The following is a 21898-nucleotide window of genomic DNA, read 5'->3' on the forward strand; positions in this document are numbered from 1 at the left end:
ATTAAATGCTTCATACAGAAGTAAAATCAAGTGTACAAGGTATTGGTGTCCAATACTAATTGTGTAGTTTTTTTATATATTTTAAATCTGAACTATAAGATGACCACTTCCTGTGGCAGGGCATTGCCCAATTGACTTCAGTGGGGTTTAGCATTGGCCCAGAAATCCAAAATGTTACATATGTTACAGGATAAGAACTTAAGCAAATCTACACTCATTTACTACTTTGGCAGAGCAAGTTGTGTTATTAAATGAGGAAGAACAACAAAGACTAAACATTTTTATCTTGAGGTTTGCTTAGAACTGAGAAATATCTATTTTTTTATAAATATCAATTGCATCTCAGTTTAGCTATGTGATATTATCCTGATAGAACGCACAAAGTTAAAATCAAAGGACTTATAAGGGGGAAACAAGATGATGGCACAGACATGACACGTAAATAGTTTCAAAGGAGTTAAAACGACAAGGGCTGGGCTATCAACTGAGAAGAAGCTACCTGCTTAACTCTGTGCTAGTCTACACTGTCAATGTTAAAGCGCTGCCACAGCAACGCCGTGGCTTGCATAGTCGCGACAGAGCGCTGGGAGACAACTCTCCCAGAGCTCTAAAAAACCACCTCCATGAGGGGCGTAGCTCCCAGCGCTGGTGCACTGTCTACACTGGCACTTTACAGTGCTGAAACATGCTGCGCTTAGGGGGGTGTTTTTTCACACCACTGAGCGGGAAAGTTGCAGCGCTGTAAAGTGCTAGTGCAGACAAGCCCTCTGTCAAGGATACAAAGGTTTACTCTTCCCAAGGCTATGCCTAGGATCATAGGGGGATACTAAGCAATTATAGGAACCCATCCCTAGAAAGGGCTGGGGCTGAGTGAGTTCTTGGGGGCTACTCAAAGTGTCAGTAAGACTTGAAAGACATACAAGGTCGGGGGAGGAGGAAATGGGACGAAATACACAAATTGTAGTAAGGCGCTCTGCTTCTCCCTAGCCAGAGATGGACGAAATGTACCAAAGTTTGCAAAGAACGAATAAGGCTTAGGCAAAGGGAAATACGTGTATAGACCTTCATTATTTTTACTCTGTTCTGTATGCTTTGTACTTTTGAGTGAATGAATAAGTAATCTTTTCTTCTGAAGAAATGATTTTTGAGTCGCTTTAATCAGCTGCTGCCACAGGTGTCAGGTTTTTGTCATTATTTTGGTTCATGTTGGTTCCTCCTTTGCAGCTTTCTTTGATTTAATTCTATGCATTCAGATATTATCTATGTGATATGATTCTATCAGATAAACGTCAGTTTATAAACTCTGTTCAGCCTATAGTGTTAACACTGTTGGGAAACGGAAGGGCTGCCACCCACAGATCCAGTCCTGGAGCAGTTAAACAGCACAATTCCACCTGGAGATGGGTGAAGATAGTGAGACCTAATCCCCAAAAGGGCACACTTGCAATAGACTAAAGGGATCTAAAGTGCAATTCACCCTGTAATGACGACAGTTGTGTCTACAGCTTCTTGTACAAGTAACTACAGGGTCTCCCCACCTGGGGAACTAGACTGATCTAAGTTCATAAGAGTAGACAACAGAAATAGAAACAGTGGAGATGGGGAAAGTTTGGTGACTTGGGGGGAGGGGGTTTGTGACGGGGGGGATAAAGAGAGAAAGAAAGAAAGAAATCCACAGCTCCCCTTGCATTTGGGAAAAGTAGGGGAGCAGTTCCTTGAAAACTGCCCTTTCACAAACTGCTCCAACTAATGCTACCATCGAGTATAAAGAAAGCAAGCAAAAATTAATGCCACAGTTCAAAGCAAAGTGCTTAAGTGAGTGCTTAACTTTGATATTAATGGGATTTAAGTGCATAAGCACTTTTATGATTCAGGATGGTCTTAAGCATATGCTTTAAGTGCTTTGCCAAATCAGAGTCCAAAACAAAGCCACAGGGGCTCCTTTTTGCTTTTAGAAAAAACAGAAAAGAAAATACACATAGGTGACTGTGTGAGACAACCAGGGAAGAAACAGGAAAGGACAGCAGAGAAAATGGACAGAAAGAGGGAAAGACTGTAACAAAGGGGTGATGGCATTTATGACGGGATTCCAAGAGGGATTTGTTATTCCAACCACCACCAATGGGGGTGCCAACAAAAAAAATTCAGAACCATTTGGCTACTATGTTCCCGACCAGTAAGCACATAGGGCCAAATCCTGCTCTCAGATACATGCTGCAACTCCAGAAGTCTAATTTTGCTGAAGTCAAAGCAATTTTCAGTGGTGTTACAGAGCAACTGTGATCACCCTCTACTGCAGGAAGTCCTGGAAGACAGAGTTAAGGTGAAGGAAGTGTGAGGGAGCAGACAGAGTTTGCTCTCTATTAGGGTTCCCCTGAGACCTCTTCCACTCAGTTCCTCAAGAATTCAGTTAGACTCCAGTCTCATCACTCAGGTGCCTTTTTCTGGCTTACAGTAAAGCTATACTGAGTTGATCAGACTCAAGTGTAGGGGGTGGGCACAGGGCACTGGTTTTCAACTTTTTTTTCATTTGCAGACCCCTAAAATTTTCAAATGGAGGTGCAGATCCCTTTGGAAATTGTAGACAGTCTGTGTCTCCGTCTCCCTCCCCCCCACTGGTTCGCAGACCACAGTTGAAAAGCACTGTTCTATAGTAACTACCTTTTGCAGACTTTAGGTACTGCAGACTGACAACAGGTTGAAAACTACTGGCATAGGGTATATCACACATCTACAGTTACACAGAAAACCTTTCTTTATATACATTTACACATTACATTGCATTACATGATTTGGGATTGGGTACTTTGTAGGAACTAATCTCTGTACAGTATACACAGCCGGTGCACTACTTATTATTTACCTCATTTTATGCTTTATCCATTGTTATCTTGCCCATTGTAAATGTTCTCTGGATGTTCCCCCTTATTTTAGCTAGTATAGACATTCTGTTTCCACCCTGCTGATCCATTCACTTCCCTAATCCTGTCTCCCATGAAATAAGTAATTGGATGTGGGTAAGGCCTCATATCAAGACAGGCATACATTCCTACTACCCAAAGAAATACTCAGACATGTCAGGAGACCAGCAGGAGAATGGAGCTGTCTGTACACTGACCCTGCACCAGCTCAACACCTTCCAACCTTATTCAACAGCACAGCTCCTGTGGAAACGGGTGCTCTATTACTTCTTAAAGGAGATCCTCACACTCAGAGGTTTTTGGGAAGAGGCAAAATTAATACTCTGGGTTGTATTAACTTTACTGGGGAATTCTCTGCAGGGCTGACAGGCAGCCCACACATGTCCCTCCGTGACCCACTACAGGATCACCAAACACATTGAGTATCTGGTTGAGGAAAGGGGAGACAGATGCCATGTGGAGTCACTTAATTGTCTTTCTGAGCAAAACAATCCTGAGTGTATAACCCTCACATCAATAGTCCTTTGTGAAGGTGGATCTACTGAGGTGTAACTGGGTCCAGAAGGTTTTCTTAAGGAACATAGTTCCTTAGTTATAGTTTTATACATCCTCTGTAAAATATTTCCTTAAATTTATGGTTGGGTATTTTTTTCCTGTTATCCTCTGAAACCTACTTTATATTTTTTATTAAACAGTGACATTTTTATTGGTGGTGGGCAGATGCAAGCTCCCAATTGCCAATTTCATCCAGCAAGATGCTCATCACTCCAGCAGATGTTCTTGATTTCAAACTACAGGGATTAGCTGCTTCCTATTCCAAAATTCCTTTTCTTGCCAGAAAGGCCAAACTAGCAACTCAACAACAAGAACACCTGCTGGTTCCACCAGCAGCAACAAGGGCAAAGGGTCTCTGGAATCATTCAATTATCTTAGATTACAATATATATTTTTCTTTTTAGTTATTTGGAACCTTCTGACAATTCACAGTAATCATCATCCTGGCAACAATTCAGACAGACAAGTACCACAAGATTTATTTTGACCTAGGGTCTTGCTTTTTTTTTTTTCTTTTTATTTATTTTTTTTTAAAGCATATCCAATTTAATTGATATTTCAAAATACAATAATCTGGAGATATGTTTCGATTTACCAGTATTAACTTCCTTCAGTGCAACTAGATTTTCATGTCAATGTATACCACTGTTTTGTGCCATACAACACACAGGCCCCAAGCCCTGTATCCATCAGTACTGTAATCCATTTAGTAAGGTATTATCTCATTCAAGATGAGAAAAAATGATTCTGTAGCTGTAAACCCAGCAGAACACATGCTGAGAAAAATTGTTTCTCCACTTCAAAAGAGCACAAGAATCAGAAAACAAGCAAGCAAGCAAAAATTAGCATATGGCTCAGTTACAGCAATCAATATAACTGTCTTCGCTTTGCACTACAGGCACTTGCAAGATCCAACACGTGGAATAAATTATCAGTTGTAGATGTGCGTATTTCAGCGCTGAGTTTAAAACTTACTGAAAACCAATACTCTAGATGTCACAAGATGATGCCCCCTAAAGTAAAAAAGTGGAGGACTTCAAGAAACATTGCAAAGTATTATCTAATTTTGTAAACTGGACGGACAATAGTGGCTTTAGTTTCCATCTGTTTGATGTGGAGAGCTATAGAATAACCCATTTCCAAGAATAACCTGTTCACTAACAGTTCAGGTCAAGTGATTCTCTAGGTCAAAGATCTCAAAATTGTCCTGTCTGAATACTGAGGAGCTTGAAAAAATTGTTTACAAAACCAGAACAAATCTGATCAAATTCCAGTGGTTTTGTTTTTCAATTTTCAGAAATTAAAAGTATTCACACTCATTCTTATAGCCTGCTCAAAGACATACTTTCACATCAGCACTGCAACCATTTGGTTAACTTCACTGACATACACCAAGATTTTAGGATGCATAAACCATTTCTCGAAAATTTTCTTTCAGTTAAAGAAAACCAATTTGTTAAAACATTTACAAATGTTTGTGTTGCTATTACATAATTTACGTTCTATCTTGTTAAAATCATATTCACAATACACTTTAGATTTACTAAAAGCAGTAAGGAATTAACTGCAAAAGATATACTTGGTTTGGGCTGGGATGTGTCCTTGACCTCATGCACATTTCCTCTTCAACACAACTGCATGCCATTCACCACTGGCAACAGCAGCAAGTGAAGGTGTGTAACCGGAGTATATTTACCTCCCCGGTTGTCTAGTAATGACAGTGCGCATTGATTTATATTGTAATAATACTTTCTTTCCGTTTTCTTATTAAAGAAAACAAATCTTTTATCACACTTTTTAGCAGCTTCAAAATGTTGTCTCTACCATACAGAATATTTTGCATAGAAGAATGCCAGTTAGTTTTTCTGTAGTCTGACTATAATGCTACTTCTGTGTAATGGAAAGCAGTTTAACATTTACTTAAACTATGGCTCATACAGCTTAATCTTGTTCACACTGACTTTAAGAACATGGGCTGGCCCAGAGGGAGAATTGTTCCAATATTTCCATTCAAGCTTTCAGATCAATCAGAAGAGAAGCGCTTCATTAAAAAAAAAAAATTTACACTGCAAAAACCCGTCTAGGATCTTTTCCTTCCACTCTATAAGTAGCATTAACAAATTAACTTCAATTGGTGTTTTCAACACCTTTGAAAATGAAAAAGTAAGTGTAAAATTAGGTACTCAAAAAACAGAGAATCAACAGTAGAGGGATCTGTTGAGAAAATGGTCTTATTTTGACTCCACTAAATCACTGGTGATTTCACAGTCATTCCTCTATAGTTATTTTGCATTGTAGTGACTATTCTGTGGATCTCTCTCATTTCTCAGTATTAGTTTATGAAGACTAAGCAATCAAATATGAAGATTGTAGATGACGTATAAACTATGGGGCCTTCACCTCATTTTCAAGCTGACTACAGCAAAACTTATTTTTTAAGAGTCATAACATGGTGGGAGCATTTAATGACCAATATAATTTTTAACAGCCAAAATATTTTTTTTTTTTTTACCAAAAGAGGTGAGGTAGTTGCGACAGGCTGCACCTCCTAGGAAGTCACCTCATGTGCTGAGATACCACTGAGTTTACCTGCTCTGCCAGTATAGGCACCCTTTAACGTGTCTTGCTGAGCCGGGCTCTTAAAACCTCTCATACACACACAGGCCAGGGCCACACCCAGCTGCAGATTAGCTCTGGGAAGACTCAGCTTAAGGGACTTGCTCCAGCACTCAGATGTCCACCTTCCTTGGAGTACAGACCCAAAGATATATTATATCAGAGATCGGCAACCTATGGCATGCGTGCCAGACGGCACACGAGGCGATTTTTAGTTGCCTGCCGGAGTCCCAAGGACACGTAGCCAGTGAGGGGCAGAGTCCGAGAGAGGAGCCGCCTCAGCGGCCTGCCCATGGGCTCCCACGTCCCCTCACCCAGTGAGGAGCCCTGCCCGGGGGCGTGGAGGGGCCCGCTCACCTTGGCCGCCTTGGTATAACTGGCCATGGCAGATTGGAGACATGCCAGGGGAGCTGGTTTGCTGCCGGACCCAGTTCCGACTCCCGGCGCAGGAAGTGGAAGCAGGGGCGGTGGAGGTGGGAGAGGCCGGCAGTGGCGCTGGCTGCTGAGCGTCCCAGGGAGGAGGCGGCACCAGGACGCGGCCATTGATCGGTACCTGCTGTTCGTGAGCTAGGAGGAGCAAAGAGCCCTGCGGTGCTGAGCACATAGCAGGTGTGGGTGAGTGGGAATCAGTGATGGCCAGAGAACCCTGAGGTGAGGAGCTCGCATACTGCAAGGTCATGTGCCACCAGGAGCAGCTCCTCCAGACACAGCCAGAGGGGACTCTCTCACCGGGGGTTGCTAGTTGCGCTGGTGCGGTGCACCGTGGGGCCTCGAGTGGGTGAGCCAGCTGGGGGCCACAGGAGTGGGGTGGGGCCTCTGCCCTGAACCCCCCCTCATACACACCCAGCCCTCTGCCCTGACCCCGCCCCCCCCAGCCCTCTGCTCTGAGCCCCACAGCCCTGCACCCCACCCAGGCCCATCACTGAGCCCTGTACCCTCCTCATACACACCTAGCTCTCTGCTTTACTCCTTCACTCCCCCACGACCCCAGCCCTGACTCTGGCACCCCCACACATACCCAGCCCTCTCCCTTAGCTCTTGCAGCCCCCACACATACCCAAGCCCCACCCTAGCACCAAACGGGAGGTCCTGCACCCCCTCGCACCAAATGGGAGCTGCCCAGGTAAGTGCCCCACACCCAAACCTCCTGCCCCGACCCTGAGCCCCCTCCCTCATCCTAGCTCCTGGCCAGACCCTTATCCCCCAGCCCTGTGCCCAGTGCACTCCCACCCTCAGCTCAGTGCAGAGAGAGGAAGAGAATGGGCCAGAACCAGGGAGAAGGTAGGTACCCACTGTACGTGAGCAGGGCCGGGACCCCAGACCAGCAGCGGGCTGAGCAGGCCAGAGTCATAAGATCAACATTTTAAATTTAATTTTAAATGAAGCTTCTTAAACATTTTGAAAACCTCGTTTATTTCACAATTCAAAAATAGTTTAGTTATATAATATATATACTTATAGAGAGAAACCTTCTAAAAAACATTAAAATGTATTACCGGCACGTGAAACCTTAAATTAGAGGGAATAAATGAAGACTCGGCATACCGCTCTGAAAGGTTGCTGACCCCTGTATTATATTCACCTCTTCCCTCAGTGTGGAAGAGGGTATGCACAATTTATCACCCACCTCCCAGTCAGAAATCACATAAACTGGGTTGCATTATAAACCAGAAGTAAATTTATTAACTATAACAAGTGTATTTTAAGTTGTTAAGGAGGTAGCAGACAGAACCAGGCAGATTACTAAGAAAATAAAATAGAGCATGCAAACTAAACTTAATACACTAAAGAAACTGGTTTAGGGTGAGAACTCACATGCAATGTGGTTCTAATAATCTTCACAGGCTAGACGCCCTTCTAGCCTAGGCCCAATTCTTTCCCCCTGTTCAGTCTTAGTTGCCTCCAGCAGTCATCTTGGGTGGGGTAGCAGGGGAGAACTGATGACCAGGATTATCTCACTCCTCACTCTTAAATAGTATTGGCACAAGGCAGGAGGCCTTTGTTTCCCTCATTTAACCCCCTTTCCCTTACAGTGGAAAGTTACAAGAAGTCCCAGGTAATGTTTCAGTATCAGATGACAAGACCACCTGACTCTGTAGGTCAAAATTCCTAACTTCAGATACAAAAATGATACATGCATACAAATGGGATAATCATATTCAGTAAATCATAACCTTTCCAATGATACCTTACATGAGCCATCTTGCATAAAGTATATCTCAGTTATGGCATATTCATATCAAACATTTTCATAAAGCATATGGAATGCAATGTGAAAGTGGTCTTTCAGCATTTTAATATGAATTTTTTCTAAAAAGAATTCCTCCCCACATCATCTCCCTACAAGTGCCCGGGGGGCTCAGCAAGTTAAAGAGTATTATCCTGGCAGACATGGAATTTCATCATTATTTAATGATGTACGTTTGTATTGCACTTGGACCCTTGCTCAAGTACTCTTTTGTACTCTTGATAAAAATAATGAGCTCCCTCTTAAAAGCATCTGACAGTTGCAGTTTTTAACTTTTGGTTTCCAGTTACACTCTAGGATGCAGTTCATTTTGTTGAGAGTCCTGGAGCAATTGAAAATAGTGGGGCTCTTTTGTACCAGTGTACTGCAAAACTCAACTATATTGAGTTATAGTGAGCTTGAGAACTTGTTCTACCTCTCCATGTGTGGGAGGGGACAATGGAGAGGGGTTTGCTCTCCTGAAAACATGCAGAGATTTTTTGGTCTTGTCTTTGTGGATACTGTCCTCTCTGGTGATCCACCCAGTGTCACTGAAATCTATAGGCTAGTCTTTTATAACTAAAACCATCTAAACAGTTTTGAGTAAGCCTGCCTTCTGGCCTAAGGTGAGGATATCCCATGGGTTACATTTGCTTTAAAGATAGGAGATGGTGAAGGAACTGGTGTACTGGATTTTCTTCATAATGTCCCTTTCAAGCTGTCCTGCAGTGGCTCAAGAGCATGGGTACCAACCTCAGGGCAGACTGCTGGGAAATAGGGTTCTAACCCCAAACTGACAGAGTTCTATGCTTTGATTTCACCAACCAACCATGTAAACTCCTCAGACACTATAACAGCATTACCATGGAGTCACATGGAGTACCCTTTGGGTACTGCAATCTGCTACCATCCAGGTAAGCTTACCTTTGTGAAAGATGGTCCCTTCACCAAAGATAACAGCAATATTCAGGTTACTCTCAGTTCTAAAGGACTGGTCACTTAACCCAGATCAATTGCATTTTAGATCTCACACCAAAGACAATGCTTGTAGCCAATCCTATCAAACTATCTAAAGATTTACTATAAAAAAAATGAAATAAGAGTTATTTACAATGTTAAAGCAGGTAAGCTTGAATATGCAGAAATGAGTTCCAATCTTAAGTTTCAAAAGGTAATAGAAATGTCTGTAATAAGCAGGACTTACCCAGGCAATGTACTGGGGACCTTTTGCTTATGCCTAGTAATCCTTGCCCCTCTGAATAAAAGCAGCATAAAGATATAGTTCCTCCTTGTTAGGTGTTTTTATCCCTTCCTCTCATTGTACTTCGCCCTGCAAACTCAGTTGATGGGAGGAATTCACTTGCATATCTCTTTATTGTGGGAAGGTGGAGGGGAAGGGGCAGCAATGAACTATGAGAGAGCAGAGACACAAGGGTCCCCTCTGCACCCCTGCCAAACAGAGAAATTACGTAGGATTATGTTGTTTAACAATCCTACACTGTTCACTGTTTTACTACTACAGACTGCCATTTGCAAGTCTGAAACCAAACATTTTAAAACTTCATGCTCACACAGTCAATGATCACTTTATTTTCAATAGAAGTGAATGTTCTCCAAGATTCACACATTTCCTCACAATAACTCAGCTGTCAATCTGCATTAAAAATGACCTGCAACATACAATTTTCTTCAAGGAGAATACAGCACCAAGGAATTTAGCTACCCACATCTCCTCTCCCTCTTAACAGGGTATAGGAGACACGGTGGTCTGAATTGGAACAGCATGGTAAACAGCCATAGCTGAACTTTCATTTATTTGTTCAGTTTGGGGCACTTTTTGTGGAGCTAACTGGTTACGAAATCAGCATATCGATTTGGTAATAGATTCCCAGGCCAATAACCTTATATGGCACGTACACACAGAATGTAAGAATGCAAAACAATCCTTGCAAGAGTAGAAAAAGCTTTCTAACACACCAGGTAGTTTTTTAAGGACCTGCATGAACAAAAGTAAACTGATCCTCATCAGAAACCATGCTGCCAAAATATTTCCACAGCTCCACTCTCAATCTCCATGTAAACCCTACTTAAATGATAACCTGCACAACATACTGCCACATCTGACACATGCAGAAAGATGAAGTCAGTTATAGTGATCATAATGGAGAAAATGGAGCCAACACGAAGTTAAACAAGGTAGCCTGTACAATGCCATAGTGCACTAAATCCTACTGCCAAAAGCTCCTGCAAAATGGGGGAGTGGGAATTATTAAAATCTGAATTTGAATCTCTAGAATAGAGAACAGCCATCCCAAGAACCTAAGCCATCATTGTGGTAAGCAGGGACCATGAAGGACAAGAGATACACAGCTTATGGCCCAACAGGCACAAATTACCATATATACTCATTCACCAGCCAAATTTTTTTAGTAAAAAAAGGGAAGCACCAGAGAAGAGGGTCGGCTTATGAATGGGTATAGAGAGGGAGAAGTGGGACACAGCTCCTCCCAACAGAGGGAGCAAGGAGAGGCAGCACAGCCAGCAGAGCCAGAAGGGAAGAGGCAGGGCCAGATCTCTCTGCTTCTGGCCACGCTGCTCTCCCCTGAGCCTCCGAAGCAGCTGCAGCTCTGGGGCTGGCAGGCTGCAGCCACGCCACTCGGCTCCGTTCCCCAGAGCAGGCTGTGGCTGCACCACTCAGCCTGCCAAGGCACGCTGCAGCCATGCCACAAAGCCCAGCCCGCTTGAACATGCTGTGGCCACGCCGCCTGGTCTGGCCCGCTGGAGCAGCCTGCGGCTGCGCTGCCCAGCCTGCTGGAGCAGTTCCAGCCAGGCTAGAGACATCCTCCCCTGGCTCTCCCCAGATAAGGTGGAAAGGGATCGGACAGGGAGAGTGTGGGGATCCCAGGCTAGTGGTGGGGTCATGTGGGGGGTGGTCACAGGGGTTACTCCTCTGACTCCCAGCTTCTCCCCCACAAAAAAATCTCCCCACCAGTTGCTGTCCCAGCCCATCAGGGTAAGCAGCTAGCGCACCTGGACACTATTTACCTAGGTTTTCCTCGGTGCCTGCAGATGCTTGAGGTAAACAAACCATCTGGGCCCACCAGCGGCTTATCCTGATGGCCCGAGAGCCAAAGTTTGCTGATTCCTGAATTATAGGATCAGCTTATGAAGGGGTTATAAAATTTTTCCTTTTTTACTTATCCATCGGGGGGGAGGGGGTCGGCTTATAAAAAAAACGGCTTATGATAGAGTATATACAATTCAAATTAGAAACAACGTATCCTGGTACCTATGGAAAGAGAGGAGAAAATGACAATAGCCCTGAACCACTACTGTTCCAAACACCTCTTCACTACAAGACTTGAATGTGCTAATTGCAAAGGAATCCATGATACCAAGCCAGCAATCCCATAAACTACTGTGTGAAGAACTACAGCTTTGCACAGAGAACTTGGGTGCTTCCATGAAGCAAACTCCCATTGGCACGAGGTGAGATGATGCCTAATCTGCAGGTAACAGCATCTCCTTACTTTCTAAACCACCATGGGTTGGGAGAATCAGAACCAAGACGCAAAAGGCTAATTTATAGGGCTAGTTTAAAAAAAACCTAAAAACAACCCCTCTTAAAAATGGCTTTTTCATCAAAATATATTCCAAAGGGACAGGTCCCTTTCCAATTAGCTTTTGGTTTTTCAACAAAAGCCTGAAAAATTGACAATATTTTCAGCAACTGAAAACTGAAAAGAATTGGCCAGTTTTTCAATTTAAAAAACCCATTTTTTTTTATGAGAATGGAAACTCATTGTTTTTTGTGGGCACAAAACATTTTCCAAAGAACTCTGCTAATCTGCCCCTGTTGCTGGATTGCTGTGATTATGTGAAATGGGAAATAAATTTTGAATTTAAAGAAACTTTTGCTCATGGTCCTAAATCCACACCCACTCAAGCTGCATATGCAAGCCCAACAACCGAGTAATCTAAATGGAAACCACTATGCTTCCCTAAAATGCAAACAAACAAACCATACACACATTCAGACTAGGACAGAAGCTCTATATAAAAGTACAACTACACTCATAATATAGTCTGAACTTATGGGAATGCTGGTAGTACGCTGCCACAGATGGTTGTGGGAGCAGGGAGGAAAAGGGCATTCTTCTACCTATCACTTTTTTCTGCATGTGATGCTCAAACAACCAACAATCCTGGCTCCCAGTACAGGCATTGAAACTGAACATGGCAGCACTCAAACAGGGAGGTCTTATCATTGGCCAGCAGGTGCTGCAACTCTACGGCAGGTCCTCTGGTCTAATCCTGACAATTGAGCAATATTTTGAAAACTCCTTCACATCTTCCTGTATGAAATATAAAAAACATTTTCATTTCACTGCTTCCCTATTTCCACATGTACTGAAAATTTCATACCTGAGTTTACCAAAAATAAGCAATTTTAAAATGCCTGGTATATCACAGAATTGACAAATTACATTTATGTCATCCCCAGAGTCTTTTAAAAAGTAAGCAGGGACTTGCTTTTTCTCATTTCTGAAACTAATCAATTTTAGTTAGAAAGCACTACCAGTGCTCAGGTCTTTCGATGCTTGCACACATGCACGCACACACACAGAAAATTTGACCTACTCTACCCTTTGATGTGATTACAACATGCCTTAACAATTTAAATACTACTTTTTATTTTTTTAAAGAGAGGAAGAGGGAAAGAACTCACTGATCAGAACAGAAAATACTATCTCCCCAGACTGTAGACTCCTTAGTTGTTCACAACTCTTGTTCCATTGCCAGTTACTGTCCTCTTCTCTGTAAAAGATTTTGTGGATTAAAACCCACAGCACAGGCTCCTGAGACCAGTATAACCAAGCAACTAGCACAGTTGGTTAGCAGCTCACAACTGACTCTTAGGGCTTGGCTACACTGGAGAGTTGAAGCGCTGTAAACCCACCACCAGTGCTGCAACTTACTCATCGTCCACACTTGCAAGGCACATACAGCGCTGGTTGTATTCCTGCTCTGCCTCGGGTATAAGGATTGCAGTGCTGGTGATGCAGCGCTGCTCCACAAGTGTGGCCACCAAAAGCGCTGTAATTGGCCTCTGAGGTATTCAGAGGTATCCCAGAATGCCTATTCAGCCACTCTGCTCATCAGTTCACACACTACAGCCCTGGCCTCAGGTGACCCGCCCTTTAAATGCCCTGGGAATTTTAAAAATCCCCTTCCTGTTTGCTCAGCCAGGTGTGGAGTGCAATCAATCAGTAAATCTTTCCAGGTGACCATGCCTCCATGCGCCAAACGAGCCCCAGCATGGAGCAATGACGAGTTGATGGACCTCATCAGTGTTTGGGGGGAGGAAGCTGTGCAGTCACAGCTGTGCTCCAGCTGTAGGAATTACAATACCTACAGGCAGATCTCAAGGGCCATGCTGGAAAGGGGCCATGACCGGGAAGCGGTGCAGTGCAGGGTTAAAGTAAAAGAGCTGCGGAGTGCCTACTGCGAAGCCCGTGAGGGAAACCGCCGCTCAGGTACTGCCACGACGACCTGCCGTTTTTACAAGGAGCTGGACGCGATACTTGGGGGTGACCTCATTGCCAATCCGACGACCACGATGGACAGTTCAGAGCGGGAAGAGGAAGGGGAGGTGGGGTGGGAGAGGAAACCGAGAGTGAGTGTACTGGGGTGGGGGGAGACACCCCAGAGTCCCAGGAGGCATGCAGCCAGGAGCTCTTCTCAAGCCAGGAGGAAGGTAGCCAGTCGCAGAGCTAGAACTTGTTGGTGAAGAAGCAGCAGAGGAGTGGGTTCCCGGTAAGCAGCTTTTATTTTCAGGATGGAAATGTTTCGGGAGAGGAGGTGGGGTTATGGCTGCATGCATGCATGCCTTGATGTGGAATAGCCCACTGATGTGGTCTCTCACGTCGCAGTCATCTACCTCGGTAATCTCTTCAAAAGTTTCTGCTAGAGCATGGGCAATGAGCTTGCGCAAATTTATAGGGAGAGCCACTGTGGTCCTTGTCTCAGTCAGGCTAACGCGTTCGCGCCACTGTGCCACGAGGTGTAGGGTGACCATTGCTGCACACAGGCAAGCTGCATAGGGGCCAGGGCGGAATCTGCATTGCTGTAGAAGACCCTCCCTTGCTTCCCAGGTGACCCGCAGCAGCGAGATAGCTTCCAGGATTAACTCCTGTGGAAAATGTTGGGAGAGAGTTCACTGTAGGTGTCCCCTGCAGCAGTTTGCTTTCCCCAATGCACAGAAACCCCAGCACAGCCCTGAAGCAATCAGTCCCCCTTCCCAGGTGACCCACAGCAGCAAGATATCTTCCAGGATAAACTCCTGTGGAAAATGTTGGGATAGTGTTCAGTGTAGGTCCCCCTGCAGCTGTTTGCTTTCCCCAACGCACAGAAACCCCAGTACAGCCCTGAATCAATCTATCAGTCCCCCTTCCCAGGTGATCTGCAGCAGCGAGACAGCTTCCATGATTAATTAACTCCTGCACCTATTCCCCCTTGCTCACCATTTCTTTGCTGCTGTGGGTTGTGTGTGCTCTGTTTGGTATGTGGAAAGTATGCTAAAGTGAAACTGTAAAGTCCTTCACTGTGATTATACACAATGCTGCCTCTCTGTTAAATGTTTCAATTTTTGTCTAATAACAGTGTCCTTGAATTCTCAACTGGCCGTATCAGAGACTGCTGAGAGGCTACAAAACCTGAGGAAGAAGCCACAGAAAAGCAAAGAAGATATGGTGAACGCAGTTATGAATCAGTCTGCCAGAGAGTGTAAAAAAAATGCAGGAATGGAGGGAAAAAATGCAGCAGTGGAGGGTAGGGGAAACCAGGAGAAAGGCAGTGGCTAAGAAGAAAAGCACGAAGCAGCTGATAAGCATCCTGGCACGCCAAACAGACTGTATCCAGTCACTCATAGCCATGCAGGCAGAGCACTACTGTGCCACCCTCCACCCCAGTCCCAAAGCTCTTTCCCTTGTGCCCTAATGTCAGCTCAAAACCCCCTTCTCCAGCATCCAGGTTCTTACCACCAGCTGCCCCCAACACCTGTACGTTCACCTACCAGCCCTGAGAACTACAACCCTTACCCTCTGCACTCAACCACCATCACCATGCAGCTTTTTCTTCCTGAAGTGCAGCAGTCATTACACAGCACTCCAGGCAGGACATATTCAAACCTCTGACTGTACAGTTCACCACCACACATCCCTGCCCTTTTAGTTATTTTCTTTTTATAAATTAATTCTTGGCTTTTAAAAGAGTTTTTTTTTTAATTGCAGAAAGTGAAAGATACCGTAGCCCCGGAAAAAAACAGGCACTGCAAATCATTGTAACCACTGCACTTCACTCCCGCGCAAGGCACCAAACATTACTGTTGGTTTTCAGCTTCAAATTCCTCACTCAAGGCATCCCTAATCCTTGTAACCCTGTGCTGGGCCTCTCTAGTAGTCCTGCTCTCTAGCTGTGCAAATTCAGCCTCCAGGCGTTGAACCTCGGAGGTCCATTCCTGACTGAATGTTTCACCCTTCCCTTCACAAATATTACGGAGGGTACAGCACGCAGATATAACCGCAGGGATGCTGCTTTCCCCCAAGTCCAGCTTCCCATAAAGAGATCTCCAGCATCCTTTTAAAAGACCAAAAGCACACTCCACAGTCATTCAGCACCGGCTCAGCCTGCAGTTGAACCAGTCCTTGCTCCTGTCAAGCTTCCCTGTATACGGTTTCATGAGCCAAGGCATTAACGGGTGAGCGGGGTCTCCAAGGATCACAATAGGCATTTCGACATCCCCTACTGTGATCTTCCGGTCTGGGAGAATAGTCCCGGCCTGCAGCTTCCTGAACAGGCCACTGTTCCGAAAGATGCGTGCATCATGCACCTTTCTAGGCCAGCCTGTGTAAATGCCAATGAAATGCCCACGGTGATCCACAAGTGCCTGGAGAACCATAGAGAAATACCCCTTGCAATTAATGTACTCGGATGCTAGGTGGGGTGGTGCCAGAATAGGAATGTGTGTCCCATCTATCGCCCCTCCACAGTTAGGGAAACTCATTTGTGCAAAGCCATCCACAATGTCCTGCATGTTCCCCAGAGTCACGGTTCTTCTTAGCAGGATGCGATTAATGGCCCTGCAAACTTGCATCAACACGATTCCAACGGTTGACTTTCCCACACCAAACTGGTTCGCGACCGATCGGTAGCTGTCTGGAGTTGCCAGCTTCCAGATTGCAATAGCCACCCGCTTCTCCACTGGCAGGGCAGCTCTCAATCTCGTGTCCTTGAGCTGCAGGGTGGGGGCGAGCGCCTCACACAGTCCCATGAAATGGCTTTTCTCATCCGAAAGTTCTGCAGCCACTGCTCGTCATCTCAGACTTCCATGACGATGTGATCCCACCACTCAGTGCTTGTTTCCCGAGCCCAAAAGCGGCGTTCCACGGTGCTGAGCACGTCTGTTACTGCCACAAGGAATTTAGTGTCATACAAATCAGGCGACTCGATATCATCGTCAAACTCCTCACTGTCACTTTGGAGCTGAAGGAATAGCTCCACTGCCAAATGTGATGTACTGGCGACACTCATCAGCAAAGTCCTCAGCAGCTCGGGCTCCATTTCCCACAGAAATCGCACTGCACAGAAACCGTTGGGAGACTCACAATGGCGCCAAACATTGATGGAAAAACAGTGACTGCTGGGATGTGAAGCGATGCACCACGGGGCGTTGGGACAGGAAGCAGAATGACCCGCACCCTTCCATTCCCTTCCCACAACCCACGGCGCCAAAATGGGACGAAGTGCTCTGTGGGATAGCTGCCCACAATGCACCACTCCCAACAGCACTGCAAATGTGTCCACACTGCAGCGCTGGTAGCTGTCAGTGTGGCCATACTGCAGCGCTTTCCCTAAACAGCTGTATGAATACAGCTGTAACTCCCAGCACTGCACACCTGCAAGTGTAGCCAAGCCCTTAAAAACTTCTTGAATTTTACCACCTCTGTCGAAGAAGTCCCTTGCCAGACTTCGCTGACTCCAGAAACTCTAATCACCAAAGTTATAATTTCCAACCTGACAATTAGTACAGACGGACTAATTGAGACAATCAAAATACCAGACTGCTCCAGTTATACTCCTTCTGCATAAAGTCCACAGCCCCCCCTTTTTTTTTTAAATAAAAGTTTTAAACACAAGAAAGGATCATTGCTATAAAGAGGGGGAAACAAAACCTGTTAAGCTTCACAAATTAAATTTCATCGTTTTAGTAAAAGAACACTTAAAAGTCAAATATTACAATCTGCTACACAGATATGAACTATAGTCACTGGCAGGAATAATGTCTCTCCCTCCCCCGCATTTTGGAGTGAAAAAATGGTAACTAGTCTTGTCAATAATACTAAAAATTGAGTTCATCTTAGTAGTATATCTGTTTAGAAACCTTCAAAGTGCTATAAATCACAATGACCTACAAAAAGTAAATGGTGATGTTCAGTGAAGACCAACAAATAAAGAGTGACAATACTTTGAGTAGTGACAGCATGCTTAGTGCAGATTGAGAGAAAATAACCTAATCTTATCCACTTTACAATAAATAGAAGGTGTGCACTAACTAAAATAAACTAGATCCAGACCTTTTCTCATTTTGGTCACAACATTTAATTTGCTCGTTGATTTAATATGAATAGAACAGTCACTACTAAACCCTGTGTTGGACATGGGCATACATTAGCAGCCAAATCTCATTATAAGGAAAAGACAGTTGCGAAGTTTAAGATTTTATTTTCTATCTTATATAAACATTCTTTGCTCAGCAGCATGTTCAAACTGTAGGCAACAAGCAAGAACCCCTGAATTTCACTGTCACATTCAATTACAATGCTGGAGAAAATCACCATTCAATTTTCATCCAATTTATGTTACTAATGAGATTTCAAGAGAGATGCTAATCAGGCATGACACTACATTCTTTCACATGACCATACAACCGTACATTAACATTCCCTAAATGTAATTGGTAGTTAAAAATTAGTCTGTCATAGACCGCGTTACAGCAAAATTCACACTAGTTTTCTGCTTTATATTGAGATGACTACTCAAAACCATAAAAGTATGCATTCATTTAATATGGTAGATCAGAAATAAAATAGTGTTTGCTGATCTGCATATTTTTTAAAACACTACTCAATATTAATGGTAACACACTAATTCAACAATTTCCACTGACTCACTAGAAAGAATTCTGTAGAATAAAAGTGTGCCATGTGTCAGCATGTGTTTGAGAAGTTATAGTACTTGTGTGAACATGCTGCCAACTGCCACAGAGTAGAAACTTCAAAGATAACAATAAGCTGATTCATTTGAAGAAAAGAATAAGATGATGCACTTTCAAGTCACAAGAACACCAAATGGAAGTAAACAGCAAGACAAATGGCTTCAAAGAACAACCTATTAAATAACTGCCACTTGCAGAAATGTTATGCCAGTTTCTTGCACCAGTAGAAGTCTGAAACTTCTGTTTATTTTTTTCAGGGGAAACCTTAAACACAACATTTTTGAAGTATATATTGTCTTCTAATCTCTATAACTAAATGCATATTGCATTTATACTGCTGATATCCATATGGTAACTGGGTGAAACATGATACATTTTGTGACTTTGATTTCTCCTCTGCACTGTCCACCATTTCTATCCACTAGCATACCAGTATTCAAAACTCCTAACATCTGTCAGAACAGCCACCTGTATTTTTTTTAACTGATTTGTTGCAAACAATGTCTCACTGTGCTCTCCTTTTACACAGAGATAGAATATTTTTTTCCCAAAGAGTTACACTTGTCTGAGATACAGGACAGGCAACATTTAGCTATATAACAGTGAGAGTTTAACAGTCTAATATCCCCCCCACCCCATTACACCTGCTCTCCCAGAACTCACCTGTTATCTGAAGAGCCGATGTGGAGCCTGCCTGCCTGCCCAATCGGGGCATGGTGGGGTGGAGTCAGTCCCCGGAGTGAGGGGAAGGGTCACAGTGGGACACAGCAGGGTCCAGTCCCCACAGCAAAGGGCCAGGGCTGGGGCAATCGGGGCACCGCAGGGCAGAGGGGGTTGGGGGTGCACGGTCCCTGCTCCCGCCGCAGCCCCGTCACAGGTCGGGGGCTCACAGCCCCCACTCCAGCCCTGCTGCAAGTGCATGGCTCAAGCCCCCAACCACAAGCACACGGGCCCAGCTCCTGCCCACAGCCCCGCTGCAAGTCGTGGGCGCAGCCCCGTCGCTTACTTGGTGGATGGTTCCCACCCATTGGGAAGCACATGGCAGGTTCCTCTGGCTCCTAGGGTCAGCGGCAGCCAGCACAGTCTCCACTCCATATGCTGTGCCTGCCATTGGCTGGAAGCTGTGGGAGCGGGACATACTTGGGGGCGGGAGTAGCATGCAGCACCCCAGGGGCAGCTGGGGGGAGTGGGGTGTCAGCGCCCTGTCCATGCTCACAGCTCCCATTGGCCACGATGAAGCCAGCATTTGTGGTACGTGCAGCACGCAGAGACCCCTCCTGGCCACCCCTGTGCCTAGGGGCTGCAGAGTCCTGCTGCCCGCCATTTCCTATGAGCCGCCCCAAATAAGCACCACCGGGACCCCAGGTGAGCGCTCACCAGTGTACTCCTCCAGTCCCAAGCCAAAATATCGGGACAAATGGCGTTCAAACCGTACATCAGTCGGGACACAGGACAAACTAAATATAGAGACAGTCCCAATTTTATCTGGACGACTGGTGACCCAATTGGAGAGGTGGTTGTACACCAGCAAAGTAGTGTATGAGGCACTCCAGGCTGGAGAATTAAGGGAGCACCGCTGTTCAACAATCCAGAGCGTACCCTGGTGAATGTCACAGTAGGGCTTTTTTTTTTTTTAAACAAGATTATTTGGATGAGTTGAGCTCGAAGTTAGAGAGTTAAATTTATAATACCTAAAGACTGTACTAAGCATCACCTGCTTGGTATTAAGTTATACTCTTGAGGTATTTTACAAGAGCAATTACACAGATTTTTCCAGACTATTAAAAGTGGCAAAGCTACAATAACTGATGTTTTGGTTTGCACTAGGAACCTTCAACAATGGATGACATAGGCAAGGGACTGTCACCTAACCATTTTAAAAAAATCAAAAGTTTTTGTCTGACAGAAATTCTGTTGCAGTTGAGAAAAGATGGTTTAAACTGCTAGCTCAGACAAAAGCAATTGTTGAAATGTCCACTGTGGAACTGATCTAGAGATATTTACGGGACTGTTAAACTGTTTGGAAAAACTAATTCAAATTTAATAAAGTTCAAGAAGTTCTCAAGGGAATCTCTGGTAAATATCATCATCAGGCATTAGGAAGACAGATATTTAGGCATTTAAGCCTCTCTCAACACTAATCATTATTATAATTTTAAAATATGAGGATTTAAGTATTCTGGTTGCACTGTACCTGTAGATACATCTTCCAAAGTAACTAGTACAGAGCTTATGCAGGAACACTTGCAGCAGTGGTTCTTAAACTTTTGTACTGGTGACCCCTTTCACACAACAAGCCCCTGAGTGTGATCTCCTCCTCCCCCATATAAATTAAAAACACTTTAAAAATATTTAACACTATAGTAAATGCTGAAGGCAGCAGGGTTTGGGGATGGAGGTTGACAGCTTGCAATCCCCTACATAAAAATTTTACAACCCCTGAAGGGTCACGACCCCCAGTTTGAGAGCCCCTGACTTACAGTATCTCTACACTATCAGAGTGAAAATTTTTAAAATCACATTCACTCATCACTACTTACATTAATTGTTTACTGCTAGCATTTCTTTCAGATAAGAAAATAAAAATCAATTAAGTCAATTTCATTTTAGGTTCTTATACCTTTGCAGTATCTGAAACCCAAATATTGCTGCACTCGTTTTAAAAAACTTAACCGTAATTTTTTTAAAATTGTAATAATATTTCTATCATTCTTACATTTTCTAAAAGTTTGTTTACAAATGCAATAAAAAAATTAGGAAATCAACAGAAAGGGTAAGGAAAGTCAAAGTAAGTAAAGACAGGGTTACATATGCAGATCCTGTAGCTGATCTACCTACTTACAGTGAATTGGGAATACGCTATAATTCATGTAGGAAGGAATTCTGGAAGAAAGCTTTAGAAAAAGGTTTCAAAAGTCTAACTCCATACATGATAATATTTCACTCTTGTTTCTAGACCTGCTTTTAAGAGAAACGAATTTCCTTGAAACTTTGTGATAAATTAATTTCTTATATATGACCTCAGTCACACTTTTCCAAAAAGCCAGTCTACACTTACATACCATACATATTTTTTGTAGTAACAGAACCGTTAAAACATGCCTATTCTTTCCCTTTGAAGAAACAGCTATAGATAACGTGAGAAAATGATACAAAGTCTAAAGCAGAACTGGCAGTAACAAGACAAAATACAACAAAAATGTTGAGGTGTTCTATCAGTAAGTTATCCTTCCAGGTTCACTAGATCACAACAATGCCCCTTCCTTGCCCCAGCATTTTATTTTTATTTTATACTTTCGCTAG

The 21898-nt window shown here is 43.9% G+C and overlaps 1 protein-coding gene across 7 annotated transcripts in view; it reads right to left on the minus strand.

Annotated features, from left to right (window-relative positions):
* KIF13A (kinesin family member 13A) overlaps positions 1-21898 on the minus strand; it is a 208227-nt gene that overhangs the window by 128613 nt on the left and 57716 nt on the right. The gene's annotated exons all lie outside the window — the stretch shown is intronic.

The sequence above is a fragment of the Gopherus evgoodei genome, chromosome 2 (assembly GCF_007399415.2).
Source record: "Gopherus evgoodei ecotype Sinaloan lineage chromosome 2, rGopEvg1_v1.p, whole genome shotgun sequence".
NCBI lineage: Eukaryota > Metazoa > Chordata > Testudines > Testudinidae > Gopherus > Gopherus evgoodei.